Consider the following 15,731-nt stretch of genomic DNA (forward strand, 5'->3'; position numbering starts at 1 on the left):
ACACCCATTGACATAGTTCTAGTATGTACACACAGTGATATGCACTGGATGCAGTTTTACCTTGTGCACCAGTGCCTTTATTGTTTATCATGTGTTTGGATTTAAATTGATTTTGAACAGGAATGAATCAAAAATCTTGGAAACCTACTGTTTCTGTTATATTTGATCTATGTACTCTACATATTTTTGGCTCACTGGAATAGAAAACAAATGTATGTCTCTTAGTTTATGAAACCTTTCCATTCTCCATCTGATTTCATGTTTTGACTGGAATAAAATGTTGAATAAAGAACTAATGTTTTGTTGGCAGCGCTGCAAATGAAAAGAATTTGTTTCGTTCCACGCGAGTCCTGTTGTCGCCATTTTGGCTCAAAGTGCAGGCATGTTAAACTGCTGGAAGCCATATAACGACTAAAATGAGATTTATCCTAGCTCTGCTGTACTTTCCAGCAAACAACTGAACTGTGTTTCATATGTTGTTACTGGTTTAACTGGTATAAAACACTCCTGCTTGAGTGAATCACACAATAAGGTGCAAATGTGGCACCCAGAAAGAAAATGGATCATACAGCGTGAGGTAAAACATAGCTCATGCCTCTGCCATGAGCCAGAGGAATGCAGCCTGACCTATGGAGGCATGCAGAGCGAACACACACATGTAAGTCATCACCAGAGAGTAATCAAGTTTGACATCGCTGATGTGTCATGAAATATGAATGTTATTTCTAAGAGTTCAGCCTACTGTGCTCAGTCCATGAGCTATTTAATTTTGTTCAACACAAACATTTCACAGCACTTTCACATCAACGTGATTTCCTTTTTGCCGTTCTACTACTCAGTAATCTCACAGTGGCAGTGACAGTTTTACTTTGAAGGCAACAGCAATATTGTTATATTACAACACTAATAAATTTTGTGCTGGTTTTTAGTGGTTTCTCCTGTGAGCATTACTGTAAATAAAGCATGTTAGTGAGACAGTATTAGTGGCTTTCTTAATGAATATGCCAAAGTCAAAGGAAGTTTAAGATGTACACTCTAATCTGTCCTGTTGAAATGTCTAAGTCAGTGAATCTACCAGCGGTGGGTGGTTTGTTCTGTAGTTGAACCTGACCTTTGACCTCTTTGAAGGGAAGCCACACTCTACTGTTATTCCTTTTTAAGAAGAAGTATCTTGAATCTTCAGCGATTTAATGGCCTTTTATGCGTTAGATGTATCTCTAAGGCTCATTGGGCAAAACAGTTTCCCTCCTGGAGCAATAAAACTTTTTTGTTCATAAGCAAAAACAGACATGGAACAAAGTTAAAATGTCACAGACACCAAATACAGACTCCAGGGACTTTTATACATATCTAGACCTTTAACTTTTGGCTTCAGTAAAATGTTATAAATGGTTCCAACTTGTGAGAAGATTTCCCTAAATTGCCTTGTTCCCTACTTTAATTGCCTTATCTCCCACTTTACAGTGAAGTGAATCCGTCAATAAAGTTGATTTACAGCAGTACACTTCCATGAAAAAGATGGAGAATTACAGCCAAGACCTTTAGTATGTCCACCACTAGTAGATACAGTCATATTACAGAAAATATGTTGGGGTTTCCTAAATTTTGACCATATGTGAACATACGTTTATGCTTAGTGTCCCTTTTAGACGTCATATACATGTTGTTGATATAGCACATTTTTAATAAAAGCATGCTGCTGTTACTGCAAACCAGTAGATCACACTAAGACTTTAAAGACAAAGAGCATTATGGATAAGACATACTGTAGTTTGGTTATTGCACTCCCACTGTTGCCCCCCTACCACTTTAATACAGTACAGTTCCCATAAAAAATATGCTTTTCTATCTTCATTGTTCTTTTCATTCTCTATTACTTCGTCTCCCAGAAAGAGAAATACTGCAATACCAAATTCACAAACACTAGATGGCAGGCTTGGTATCAAAATAGTGATGGTTTTAAAGTCTAGGTGAGCTCTAAAGCTCATACAAACTGGTCATATCACAGACAAGAAATTCTTCTGGCTCGTGGTCTCAACATGTTTTTGATTAAAGTGCAACTTTGCTATCACTGATGAACAGAGAGTGCTTATCTTTTCCAGAGGATGTGATGAAGGGATGAATAATACTGCTCACATCAGAGCCCTTTAGCTTAGTTACAGAAGGTTACTTTGTGTGATCCAAGGAATCCATCCATCTTCTATACCCGCTTTTTCCTGAAAGCCAAGGTCACAGGGATCTGCTGGAGCCTATCCCAGCTCTCTCTCGGGTGGAAGGCAGGGGTACACCCTGGACAGGTCACCAGTCCATCACAGGGCCACATAGAGACACACAAAGACAGACAACCTCACACACGGGCAATTTTTAGAGTCACAGGACTGTGGGAGGAAACCGGAGTACATGGAGAAAACCCACACAAGCACAGGGAGAACATGCACACTCCACACAGAAAGGCCGGGATGCGAACCCACGACCTTCTTGCTGTGAGGCAACAGTGCTAACCACTCAGCCACCATGCTGCCCTATTTTTTAAAAATAGTCCATTTTATCTCATGTGCTGTCATATTTATTCTTTTGTCTTTTTGTGTGTGTCTAACTGTGGTTTCACTGAAGATGTATTCATGTAGGATAAAACCACACACACGAAGGTCATGACAAATGACCCCTACTAAACAGGGCCTTGTGGGTCAGGCTACAAAAACAGACAATCAATCAAGAGTTTGCACTGATCATGATGTCATGCATTTACTATGCTCGAGGGCTGACACTGTCTAACGTCCTATGACCTGACAAAAGATGTTGACCTGAGCTTAAGTTAAGTGCAGTGAAAGTTTAAAGCGGATCAGATGAGACAAAAGAAAAAGGTGTATGGGAGAGAAAGAAGGAGATTTATGGTTTTACTGAGCATCTGGTTTTGACTGCTTTGTCTTCTAGTTTAGAAACCAGTGATAAAAAAAAAAAAATGAATTTCTCCCAAAGTGAAGCTTCTGCAAAAATGGTTCTTCTGTATTTCTCTACGTTTATGGATCCTGTGGTTGGGTCATATCATACCGAGAACAACTCTGAAGTCTAAACTCATAAATCAGGCCCACTCAGTCTGATGACATTTATTAATATTCATTCCCATCAATGTGGCTGAGCAATAATGATGGCAACAAGCCTGTCACCAAGGAGATGTTAGATGGGGTAAACAAATTGAAGGAGATCATTATTTATGAGCTTCATCTCCTGATGGGAGCTATTAGAGAAACATGTAATGTTGTTGTTGGACTCACTGTGATGGAAGGCAAGATGGAGTGTGTGTTTGCTTCAAATAAGCAAATCATAATGACAGCAGGTTTTGCCGATTAATCTTCATAGACAAAAGATGCATTGCACAACCCAGAGAAAGATTTCTTTTATTAAATACATTTTATTAAATACACTTCAAAAAGGAAAAATCAGATGAAAAAGTTGTATGTTTAAGTGCAGTACTCACTGATCTGAATGTTCAGTAGTGACAATGGCACAATAACAGTATGACAGTGATAGTAATGACAGTACACACACACACATATATATATATATATATATATATATATATATATACAGGGTATGCATAAAAAGTGGATATGTATACTTTACATTTTGTAACAACAATTATTCAGTGTAAGATGCACTAGCAGGTTTGCTGGAGACCAGCAAACCATTCACTCCAAAAAACACAGATATTCCCTATGTCTGTGCTCCAGATGACATCAGCAGATAAGAATCATCAGCACAATAAATAGCAACAACATCATATGGAGACCCACAGCTTGGAAATCAGCAGAGGCAGAAACAACAAAGATGAATCGAAAAGAAAACTTCCAAGTCTAAGCTATGCTACCTAAATGGTTACAAATGGAAGGAGGACAATGTGTTTGTTTGGCAAGGCATGCTCCATTCATCGGGGCGAGTCATGGAAAATCCCTTTGAGCCTCCATCCCACCCAGTGTGAGTGTGTATTTGCACAACCCCCAGGTGACCTTGCACAGGCTGGCCCAGACATATGAATCCATCCCAGACAGAGGGAACTCCAGAGCAACAAAGCTCAGTCATCCTGTTTAAGGGAAGCCATCTGTGATCTTATCACTATGGTATGATCCTCTCTGGAGATGATGCTAAACTTTAGGAGTCTGGTTTATTCTTCATCATCACCAAAGACAATGTTTGGGTGATCATTAACAGTGCATGCACAGATTAACACTGTTTGGTTATGTGAGTCACTGTCTCTTTGGTGTGTCAGCAGCTTATTCAGCGACATCTGTTTGTGTCTTCATTGTTGCTTGTATGAGCTGCTACAGGCCCAATGAGACATGAAGCCACACAATGAAGACTGAGAATCATATTCTACAGTACGCATCACAAAATGGCAGGTAAGTCACGTGAAATCAAAGACGGCACAGGACAGCCCTGTGACTGCAGACCTGCTCTGCAACAGATAGCTACACTTTTGGCCAGAAGTTATTCAGTATGAATGAGAGTAAATGGCAAATTAAATGGAAAGTTGTAATTTTCTACTTGTTTATGACCAAATACCTACAAAAATAATATGCTGTCACAAATAGATGACTGTTGAACTTTTAAACCAATGTGCAGTGATTGTATAGACCTGTTTTTATACTGAATCTTATGTTTACTTACTCAAGTATGCATATTTGTGTCTTTTTCCTCAGAAACAGCTACTGTAATGGTCTACCCTTAGTTGTGAGTGAATGACCACTTTCACTTCTTTGCAGCCACACTGACATTTCAGTACAACTGAATGAAGCAGTTTTCATTGTGGTAAAAGACCATCATTGGAAAAGGCTTCAGTGTACCAGCTCTAGGACTGTAACTGATTGGTTCTATCTGGCACAGGATGGTTCCTTGACTTATCGCCGCTGTGCCCCATTTGCACTGCCTCATACTCAGACTTGGCAGTGAGTGAGTTAAGCTCTATGGCTCTTTAAATCTTTGTGTGTGTATGTGCTAAAGAGAGTGAGAGAATGAATGATTCACAGTAGAAGACAGACTAAACTTAACCAGTTTTGGACACACACAAAGGCAGCAAACCCTGACTCCAAATGTCGGTATGACCACTCTCAGTCGCCTAGTTTTCCACTCATTTTTCACCAGGGTCATTTCTGCTACCCCAGATTCAGCTGTCACACATTTTCACAACCTCACTGGCCAATTAGAGTAGGCCTAATCAGAAACAGGTGGAAATAGGTTTGCACTGCTGCTCCTGTGTGTTTTATGTGCGAGTGTGTTTGCACTGCATGTGGATATCAGACAGAGTTGGACAGACAAAAAAGAAGAGAGGAAATCAAAGCAAGACTGTGTATGTGTGTGAAAGGCAGGGGCAGCCTTATAAAAGCAACACGTGTGCTTGCACAGACGTATCTGACTGACATGGGATTAGTATGTGTTTAAACCACTGAAAGTGGTAGAAGTGCCTGCAGTCTGATTGGGACCCAGAGACTGTTTGAGTTGTCTGGATTTGTATGATCAAGTGCGTTGATTACTCCACATGGAGGAAACACACAGGCGGGGCTAAACACGTGACATGAGGGTTCATGCGGTAGCAGGGACTGCAGAATTGATGAATGAAGGGAGCTGTGCAAATAAACATTCCTGCTCTGTTATTCCACTGACATATGGCTCGATGATAATGAACACTTAAATGTTGGACCTTAATGCAGCTGAGATGACTGAATCAGATATTAAATTCTGTGTCTCATCCTCTAGCAGCAGTTCATTAATCACATTTTATCAAACAACACAGCCCTACATTCACATTATAGTATAAATCATTGACTCAAAGTCCTCTGAAGTTTTCCTCTGAAAAACACTTGACATTTTTCCAGTTATAGAGAATTCTGCTCCACATTTGCTTATATCCCAGAACAGGTGATTTCAATTGATCGGGATGATTAGTGGGTATAAGTTGGGTGGAGCTATGTGCCCAAAGACACCAAAATGTGAACCAAACATTATAAGCACTTTCATTTTGTGAGGCTTTAAGTACCTCACACAGGAACTTCAATCGTCTCTGTTCTCCCTGTGCTTGTGTGGGTTTTCTCCAGGTACTCTGGTTTCCTCCCACAGTCCAAAAACATGTATGTCAGGTTGATTTGTGACTCTAAATTGCCCATAGGAGTGAGTGTGAGTGTGTGAGGTTGTTTGTCTCTATGTGGCCCTGTGATGGACTGGTGACCTGTCCAGGGTGTACCCCTGCCTTTCACCCAAAGAGAGCTGGGATAGGCTCCAGCAGATCCCTGTGACCCTGGTCAGAGCTGGTGACCCTGATAATACTTGCATACTTTAGAAATATTTTGAATATAGGATTTTTACTTGTAACAGAGACATTTTGCACTATAATATTACCTGCGATTGAGTAAAGCTTGTTTTTTTTTTTTAAATGTCACTTTTTGATATTATGTGTTTTGCAGGGCAATGAAATCTTTTCTCAGCTCAAAAGAAATGGTAAACAGCCCCTGAAAACATTGCATATAACATCTTTTGAAGATCTGGAGGATCTTTCAAAATTCTGGGAAAAACCCCAGTGATGTTATCAGAGGTGATTTTATCTCAGCTTAAGCCTAAAGACTAGAGATTTATTATTTGTTTTAAAAAACCCTCCCATTCAAGCTGCAATACACAGACTGAAAGCAGAAAAGGTGTTTCTGGTTACATTATGAGAAATGTACTGTAAGGTCCAAGGTATCTCATCTTTTCACCAATTTTGACCAGTCTTTTTTTCAAATCTGTTTCTTGCTAGTCCCCCAGCTTTATGGCACTGCAACATTAAATTACTGAAGTACTCTTTAAGATCACAAACCTCTATTTTGGTGCCCAATCATATTCTTTGTGACAGGACAGAGTAACAGGAAACATGGTAGACTTAAAATGATTTAAAGGACAAGGGTGAGATAGCATCTATTAAATAAGTCTGTTTAAAGCTTCATACCATATTTTGACTAAGTTGGTCAGATGCGTAGGAAAATATTCTCACGGTTCAATCTGGGACAGTTGAAACACTACTGGGCAATAGTCTGTTTCTCTTTCTTCTTCTCTGTCCACAGCTCTGTCTGGTCCCATCTGTCCTGTGATTTCAGCAGAGCTGATGCTGCTGTCTAAATATTTCCTGTCGCAGTTTAAGGAGTTTTGCAGGATGGCAGATGGTCTAAAACTCAGAAGCACAATATTTCCATTTTGCAACGGGGCCACAAACCACTTCAGGCCAACTATGAGGCCAGTAGTGAGTGGCTGAATTATGTGGAGGCAGCCTCACCAGACACAGACTAGATCACCACAGCTCACTCTTCCAAGTGTGAAATCTTGCTCCATAACCACTGAATGCATAAGTTTTTGTCTGTGTAAATGTTATTAGGAGTGACATTTTGATATTTGATATGTCAGTAAGTCATAAATCCAGACCATTAAAGGCAAACAGCCTCTATTACAGATATTGCACGTCTTCATATTGTGTATCATTTGGATAGTCTGATTATAATTAGTTTACTTTATACAGTCTCTTCAAGCTGGAATTCACATTGTTCTTTATATTTTTTTTTCCCTGTTTAACAACATAAACACTGCTGTGAATATGCTGTACTGTCATATCCTGTAACTCCTTTAACTGGTATGACTGATTGTTCTTGGTTCAATTCATTTTCTGACTAATTCTGATTTTTGCATGATGTTTTTTGGTATGTGTTATTTAACCCTAGGCGAGGAAACGCACACCGTGATGCACTCATACAGTCATTCACTGTACTTCTTTTCTTTAGCTGCAGACAGCATCTGTATGTACATGTACTGTATGAATGAGTGAACAAGCACTCCACCCATCTCAAGCACCTCAGGGAAACACACCCAGTGTGCTCCTGATTTTTACTCTTGACTCTAAATCCTCCTGCCAGAGTCAGGGGGTTTGGAGACGAGCTGAGCTCTTGCTGTGGCAGACAGCAGAACAGGAATGTCGGTCAGGGCCGACACATGACTGGTTGGAAGGGCATCAAGACGGGGCTAATAGACCATCAGAAGCTGCAGTGCAGAACAACAACGTCTACTTTGCTAGTATTGTTTCCCATGCACCTCTGTTCAGTTAAATATCCAGAGACACATGCACATGTGATTTGTGTGACATCTACTTTAAAAATTTGTATAACATTTGTGACATGTAACTAAACAGATGACCTGTTGTCATTAGTTTCATAAAGACGTCTCTAATCAAAACTGTTTTCCACATTGCTGTGCTGATGAAGGGGGTGGGTGTCTTGGGTGTTTGTTTCTTATGTTCAAATATGCACAGGCAAACAAAATTTCTGATGCCACAAATCTGAAAGCCAGTTGTGGTACATCCTGTAAATATCCACAGATTTCAGGAGTGTGTAACCTGAAGCCTCTGGCCTCAGAGCAGCCAGAACTGGCTTTTAGGAGTAAAAGTTTTATCTGCGGACATGAATATGTGGTGCTTTTTTTGGATGCAAACCGGACACTCGAGCTTCTTTCCAGTGTTTATTTACTTACTGCACCAATTTAAAGCACACCTGGAATGTAGTTTTAGTATACTGAGTGTCTACTGCTATAACCCAGTCTCCTGGTTCTCTGTTACTAGATTACATTATGCTCTATCAGCTGAAAGATTTTACATACCACAAAATTCTTCACTAGACTGTAAATATAACTGAATATCTCCAATATTTCCTCCTGTCAGTGTATCCTGATTGACACAGTGATTTTATCAGTCGACCTGAGTGAAGCATCACTGGAGGGCAGTGTAAAATGCCTGGGCTCCTTTGCATAATCAAATATTTATGGATGTCAGAATTCATAATGCAGCACAAAGATCAGTCGTATTTTCAGAGCTTTATTTTCTGTGGAAAAAAACTTGGCTAGACAATAAATCTTTCATATCTGCACCTTAGAACATGTCTAAAGAGGACCTGGTTTCCCTGACACACTGTGGGTGTTTCTTGTCTCGATTATGAACCTTTAGGGGGCTCTGTGATTTGTTTTCCAGCATACAGGCAACACAAAGCGACGATCTGACGTGTTTATCATAGGTATAGACATCATCTTAATGCCATCATCATCATCATGACTACGTGCATGCTTGCTGCTGGCTCAGACTCTTAGTCTAGAGTCCTATGATGTTGACAAGGAGACCCTGCACTTAAATTAAGACCATCTATCTCTCTGTTCCCCAGATAGATGGCACCAGGTTTATGCTAAGGCTGTAACCTCTTTTTCCCCTCATCTTCAAGATCTGAGGTGACTTGGAATCTGAAATCTTCACTCACACAACTGTCGGCCATGTTTTTCTTGTTCCCCACTGACTCCTTCTGATCTGCTGATACCTTACAATATACAGTCAAGCTGCTGTAGTGTCTGCTGCTGTTGAATTATTGTTTGTACTCTGGAATTTTCCTTTTCTCACAGTTTGCTTCAAACATCTGAGGTCCACATGAGGCCAATTGGTCATCTGCTGCCATGGATCTTCTCCAGCACTGGTTCTGAGTAGCTGCCTAGGCACCTGGAAGCACATTGAGTCCAGCAGACAAATGCACACACATTTTAATTCAATATACACAGTAATACACACATGTGAGAACACACTGAAAGGACATTTCACTTGGAATAAGTGAGATGGAAATCATTACAGTCTAGTGCGTGCACACAATGTGTCCATGATGGTATGGTAGTATTGTGGCAGATAGGCTGTATTATTTTTGTGGCATAATTCCTTTCTTACCAGCTGAGTATCAAAATTTAAAAACAAAAATCAATCAACTAAAGATGATCATGAAAGAGACTGCATACATTTAAAGGAACTAGTTTGAAGAAATACGTCTCTCTAGAGTAAATCTTTGTAAAGTCTGTATTAAAAGTTCATTTATAAAAAGAGCTTCGCCTCAGATTTCTTGAATCATGTTGCCCAGTGGCGACAGGCAAACATTGGGGATGTGTGTAACATGACAAAATAGTCAGAAAATAAAACACACAGGCTGCAAAAAGGCTTATATGTGTATTATCATTGTAAGGACTGTCCTCCTTGTTTCCTGTAAACTATGTAACACGCATAAGGCAGAAACATATACTGGATGTAGACAAATGGAGTTAAGGCACTCTGAACCCCCTAAACTGCTGAGACAGGGAACAAGAGTTGAAACATAATAGCTCTGACCTAAATAGATTTTACAGCTGCCCCTTCCTCACTGGGGAGTCGACATATGCAGAAAACATCAAGCAGAGGTGAGCAGCAGCAGACATTATCTTGCTCTTTTCAAGATGGCATGAAATATAGTTAGGTAAAGCTCGATGCCATGCGGGCCACAGCCTGTAAAGAACAAATAGGAGCTGTGAAATCAAGTCACGCCAAGTCTTACATAACCCAGTCCAGACGAGCTGTATTCCAGCTCGCCCAAACCCCAACCCAGCCCAGTTTTTATTCAGGTAACCGCTGCAGACAAATCTTTTAGGGAGTCAGAGATGCCGTAAATTACAGCTGCAGTGACAGAAAGCCTGGGGGAAATAATGGAAAAAAGGTACACTTGGGGGTGTATGGGAGAAAAATGTCAAGCTAGAAATGTCAAGAAATTGTGAAGATTGATTGAGCACTGGAAAACAAGGGCCTCCACTTCTCCTCAGCATAGTAGGAGCCTTTAAATTGTCTAGAGTTCCTCTGATGTATGATGGAAGCCAGGACCACCGAGCCCTGGGGGAGCGGGGGGATGGACATCCATCTGTATTAGAAACCACCATCTGCTTGTCTCAGGCCTTTCTCCAGGAGACGCTGCGGAGCCTCCATGGTGAAGACCAGAAGCTGCTGAGGTTAAGTCATGGAAAATCTGGGGCCCCAAATCTTATAATTGCTTAATTGGATACCTTCACTCCCTCAACTATTTCTCTAGTCTTTCTTTCCCTATCAAGTAACACGTACTGATGAGAGCATAAACCAGAGAGGTGTGCCTGCACATGCATGGTTGTTGGAAGTAAACTGTTGTCTATCTGTGGTTCTCTGATCAAGAGCCATCTTTTCCACTTCAAACCACAGGTCTCACATGCCAGCGTGCTGGTTATGGAGGACACAACTGGGAGAAGGGTACGCGCGTGTGTGTGTGTGTGTGTGTGTGTGTGTGTGTGTGTGTGTGTGTGTGTGTGTGTGTGTGTGTGTGTGTGTGTGTGTGTGTGTGTGTGTGTGTGTGTGTGTGTGTGTGTGTGTGCGTGTGTGCGCGCGTGTGTGTGTGTGTATGTGTTTGGGTGTTGGAGCAGTGATTTATGACTTGTCTATGGTTAAGCAGCTGTTCCGCCCACTGACAAGCAGTAAAAGTGAAACATGAGCTAATGAGCAAAGAGCAAAGAATCTGATCAGAACAGTTGCACTTCAGTTTGTCACTAGCTGTGATTTTATCTGTGTCACAGGCAATAAATCTGTCACATATTGTCTTCTAAACCAGCCCTACTGTCATTCTCTGTTGCTCTGTGATATAATTGTCAGAGTAGCCAGAGTAGCATTTAAAGAGGGCCATATTACCATTAACCATCATGCATTTGTTTTTATAGACCCTCAGAGAGACACTTGGCCCAATATAAACCTTTATATACTTTACGTTACATAAAATGAGTTATTCACAGACCTCAAGGGCCCACACTTTTGCTGCATTAACAGTAATCTTAACATCAACACCTGCTTTTGTGGCAGAACACCCAGGTGAGTGTCCTTCCTGGCCAAGTCATTATGCCACTTGAGCGTTGAAATCAGTAGACCCTAGGCCCCAGAGAGACAAAGTGGGCCCCACACTGACACTACAGAAAAGTGAAGAAGCAGAACAGAATATACAGTGTTCATGTACTGAGATCTCATGCTATAAGATGACTTGGAAGAAGGTTTGACTAGGGATGGTCCTGTGATCAGGCTTCTCAGTATGTTGGAATGTGAGAAGGATGATAGATTTTATAATATATACAGAAAAGGTGCAGCATAAACAGAGTTTTCACTACTGGTACACTATATTTCTCATTTATTTATAGATAATAATCAAATCAGTGTGTTTTGACTTTAGCTCAGTCAGTCCTGTGATTTTTAGAATTTCTTGGCTGTCTGATAACACACTCATGCAGTTCTGGGTCTGAGCTGTTGAACAGATGAACACCAAGTCAAAGGATTTCCTCTTGTCAGAAGCTTCTGCCATCTCTCTCTCAATACACAGAAGACTCATGACATGCAAGGGTACTGAAGTCAATATTGTGTAAAGATTTAAAGAACAGATTGAAATACCTGCTACAGACTAGGCCTAGCATGTATGACTTCATTTCATAGAAAAATATTTTTATTCTCCTTCTCCTCCTTCGCTGAGGCCTTGACTTAACTGCAGCTTAAAAAATCTCTATGCTCAGTTTTGAGAATGCTTCTACCATTTTTCACCACATGCACTGGAAAATGACATTAACTGACCCCCTTGTTGTGAGACATGGTGCTCACTGCTGGATGAACCTTGATGGGCAATATGAAAAAAATCACTATAACCCTAAAACAACAATGATGACAGTGATAATAAGAATTTGGATTTCAAATAAGTAATGACACATTTAATGTCATCTGTCTGCACATTGTAAAACTTTTTCTTCAGCAAAGCCAAGACAATTTTATTCTTGGTACAAAAGTGCCGTAGTGCATTTCCAACATTTCCAGAATAAAATGATGTGATCATTTTCACTGCAGACGAGTTAACTTCTCTTCTGGGAGGGAAGGTGATAAACTTATCTGCATTGACCAGGTTTGCAGCATACAGTCACCATGTGAAAGTCAAGACCTTTGGAGACAATTATTTTTAACAACAGAATAAAGTGAGCTATATTTAGAGTTCTCATGTTTTTGAGCATTTAGGCCATTTTTTAGAGGCCAGACAAACTAGCCTCAGACATAACCATAGTATGAACCATAGTATATACAGTATGTGTACATACTGTAACAAATCACCTAACCAGATATATTTAGCAGTAAAGTGAAGGTGGTTTAATGGCACATGACGAAAAAGATGAAAAACAGAAAAATGAATTAAATTAATAGATATGTCTAAATTTCATATTTAGGTTTCCTGTGAAGATTTGAAGCTGCAACTTTTAGTCAGATTGGATATGGTAGGTGTAATAACAGAAAATATTATTCCAATGTTTCAATGATGATATCAAAATAGGTCTGTGTTTGTAATGATTGAGATTCAATTACTGGTTAAGGTTAATGGTTAAGGCCCATGTCACATAATCAACTCTTTGCCTCTGTCCCCCTCACTGATAATTAATGAAAGAGAAGATTAAAATGTTAAATTTTCAGATTTTAAAAACGTAATCGTTCACACATTTTTCATAGCTCAATTGTATAAAGGTACAGGAGGTCAGAGGAGGATTATTTATTTCTGGCTTAAATCAAACAGCAATGTTGTAGTCAAAGGGCACACAGCACCTATCCATCCATCAACTGTGCTTTATCATTCCTGAATGCCAGACAATGTCTACTGAGTTTTGATCAGTTCTCAGACCAGAGTGCAGCACGTTGCTGGCTGGCTGGGCAGTATTACAGTCTCCTAAACAAAAACTTCTCTACAACAGGAAATATCTTATTATATTAAATGGCAGCAGGTATAAAACAACAGAAAATGTTGCATGTGCTGCATGTGAGCGAAGGATAACAATATCTTTGATACATTTTCCAGATTTGTGCAATTTACAAACCTCAAGAATCCATTTCTTTTCCACATGTCACTTTCCAGACCAGTTAAATAATTATTTGTATACTTTACCATCTGCCTGTAATCACATTGGCTTGCTCAGTTTATCATTTAAATTAGGACCTGTTATAAATGAAACAACTCAACAGATAAAAATGAAACTATGTAAGTGAATCTATTAGGGATTGCATCATTTTGTCATTAATGCGCATCACACCATCTAAAACGCCTTCTTGGTGTTACCTAAGAAGCTAGTCTTTGTCAGTTTTGTCTACACAGTGTATTTCTCTGCTGAACAACTTTAAAATCAAAGCAGCTCAGAAGTGACTCTCCAGCTGTGATATTTTCACTACACAGCTGGGTAATATATAAAGCTTACAACCCCATCTAGCCAGTTAGAAGGACATCTCCAATACAAATGTATGGCAAAAGGACATTTCCCATACACACATGTGGCAAATGGACACTGGCAACACAAATCTATGGCAAACACATAAATGGCAAAAGACATCAAACATTTTGATGCCTAAATTTATGAGAATGTGTTGCATATATACAGTACATGTGTATATATCAATAAGCCAGGTAAGTACCATGTCAGGCCTTATTAAGCTAACTAAATAAAAAAAGTTTGTTTATGTTATTATCAACCTTATAATTATATATTAATTAATTTATTTAATTTAGTACCAAACAGTTTTGGAGTTCCACACCCTTAAAGTTGTGCCAGAAGGTTTCGTTGTGGCATAAGGATGAGATTGTTTCTGGGTTTTATTTTGCTGTGAGTAATAGCTGGGTGATATAACAAGTCTAATGCGATAATGAGATTAACAGCCTGTCATTTTCTTATTTAGTTTTTTTTTCTTTTTTGCAAAAAGCATAAGTGAAAAAATGTGCAGTTATATCTGTTCAGCTCAACACAGTCAACTCCATCAACAAGCTTTGCTTCTGACACAATCTGTCTAAAAGAGTGAGCTCATACTTCATTTAACACATGTGTAACACATGGTGAGCCAACCTAAATGGAAGGTGCTGATTCAGACGATAAAACTGCATGTTTTCCAAAAGAAAAGAAATTATCCACCACCAAATAAAGGAAGTCGATGAAGTCATGTCACCATTTCACTCTGTATACATGTGTAAGAGCCTTTGTTGAAAGTAGCTAATCTTGGGAATTCAATCCTCTGCATACTATGGGTACCATAAGGATTCTGTCTTTTGCTGCTCCCACTAGGCTTCGTGATTAGTTTCCAAGGCTTTCATGCAAATTCAGCTCCCAGTCTTCATTTTCCACTCATTAAAAACAGACACTCAAACTCCGGTTCAGCACAACAAATCTCTCCGGTCATCACATTTCTCTGCTAAAACAATATAACAGTGTGTCGACTCAGCATTTCCTCTTCTTCCCACATTTGTTGTGGGAGTACTCCTGGTTCACAGGCTGGGCTGTTTTATTGACTGCTGGAGAGAAGGTTCAGGGGTGTGTGTGTGTGTGTGTGTGCTGCGGGAGGTGAATCATGTACAAATACACACACAAGCTCAAATATACATTACATCACTGTGGGCTGTGAGTTTATGTGCTCGACCAGTGAGGGTGAATTACCTGGTGTTGCTCCCCTCATGGTTTGGATCCATTTGCAGTCTTGTTTAAACTAAAATCTTTCTGCAGGACACTGTGGGTGCAATAGAGGAGTGAGACTTATGTTTTAAGAGTATGCAAACTAACATCGATTGCATATGTAGAAATAATCAAACTACAGCAGGAAATGGTAGCAAGTGAAATGTGTCTGCTCATTAACTAAAAGCATGACTTCATTTGGCTCTGATCAGCCTATGTAGAAGTGCCTCATTGGAATAAAGCTGCCATAATGAGCTCATAAATGGCTTCTGTAAACTACAATTGAATACTAACAATAAAAAGGCACAATGAATTTGTCCCAGCATGGCCAGTCATGACTGACCCACAAATATTGTTCCCACTTCTAGCAAATG

Source organism: Mastacembelus armatus, chromosome 22, assembly GCF_900324485.2.
Source record: "Mastacembelus armatus chromosome 22, fMasArm1.2, whole genome shotgun sequence".
NCBI classification, from domain to species: Eukaryota; Metazoa; Chordata; class Actinopteri; order Synbranchiformes; family Mastacembelidae; genus Mastacembelus; species Mastacembelus armatus.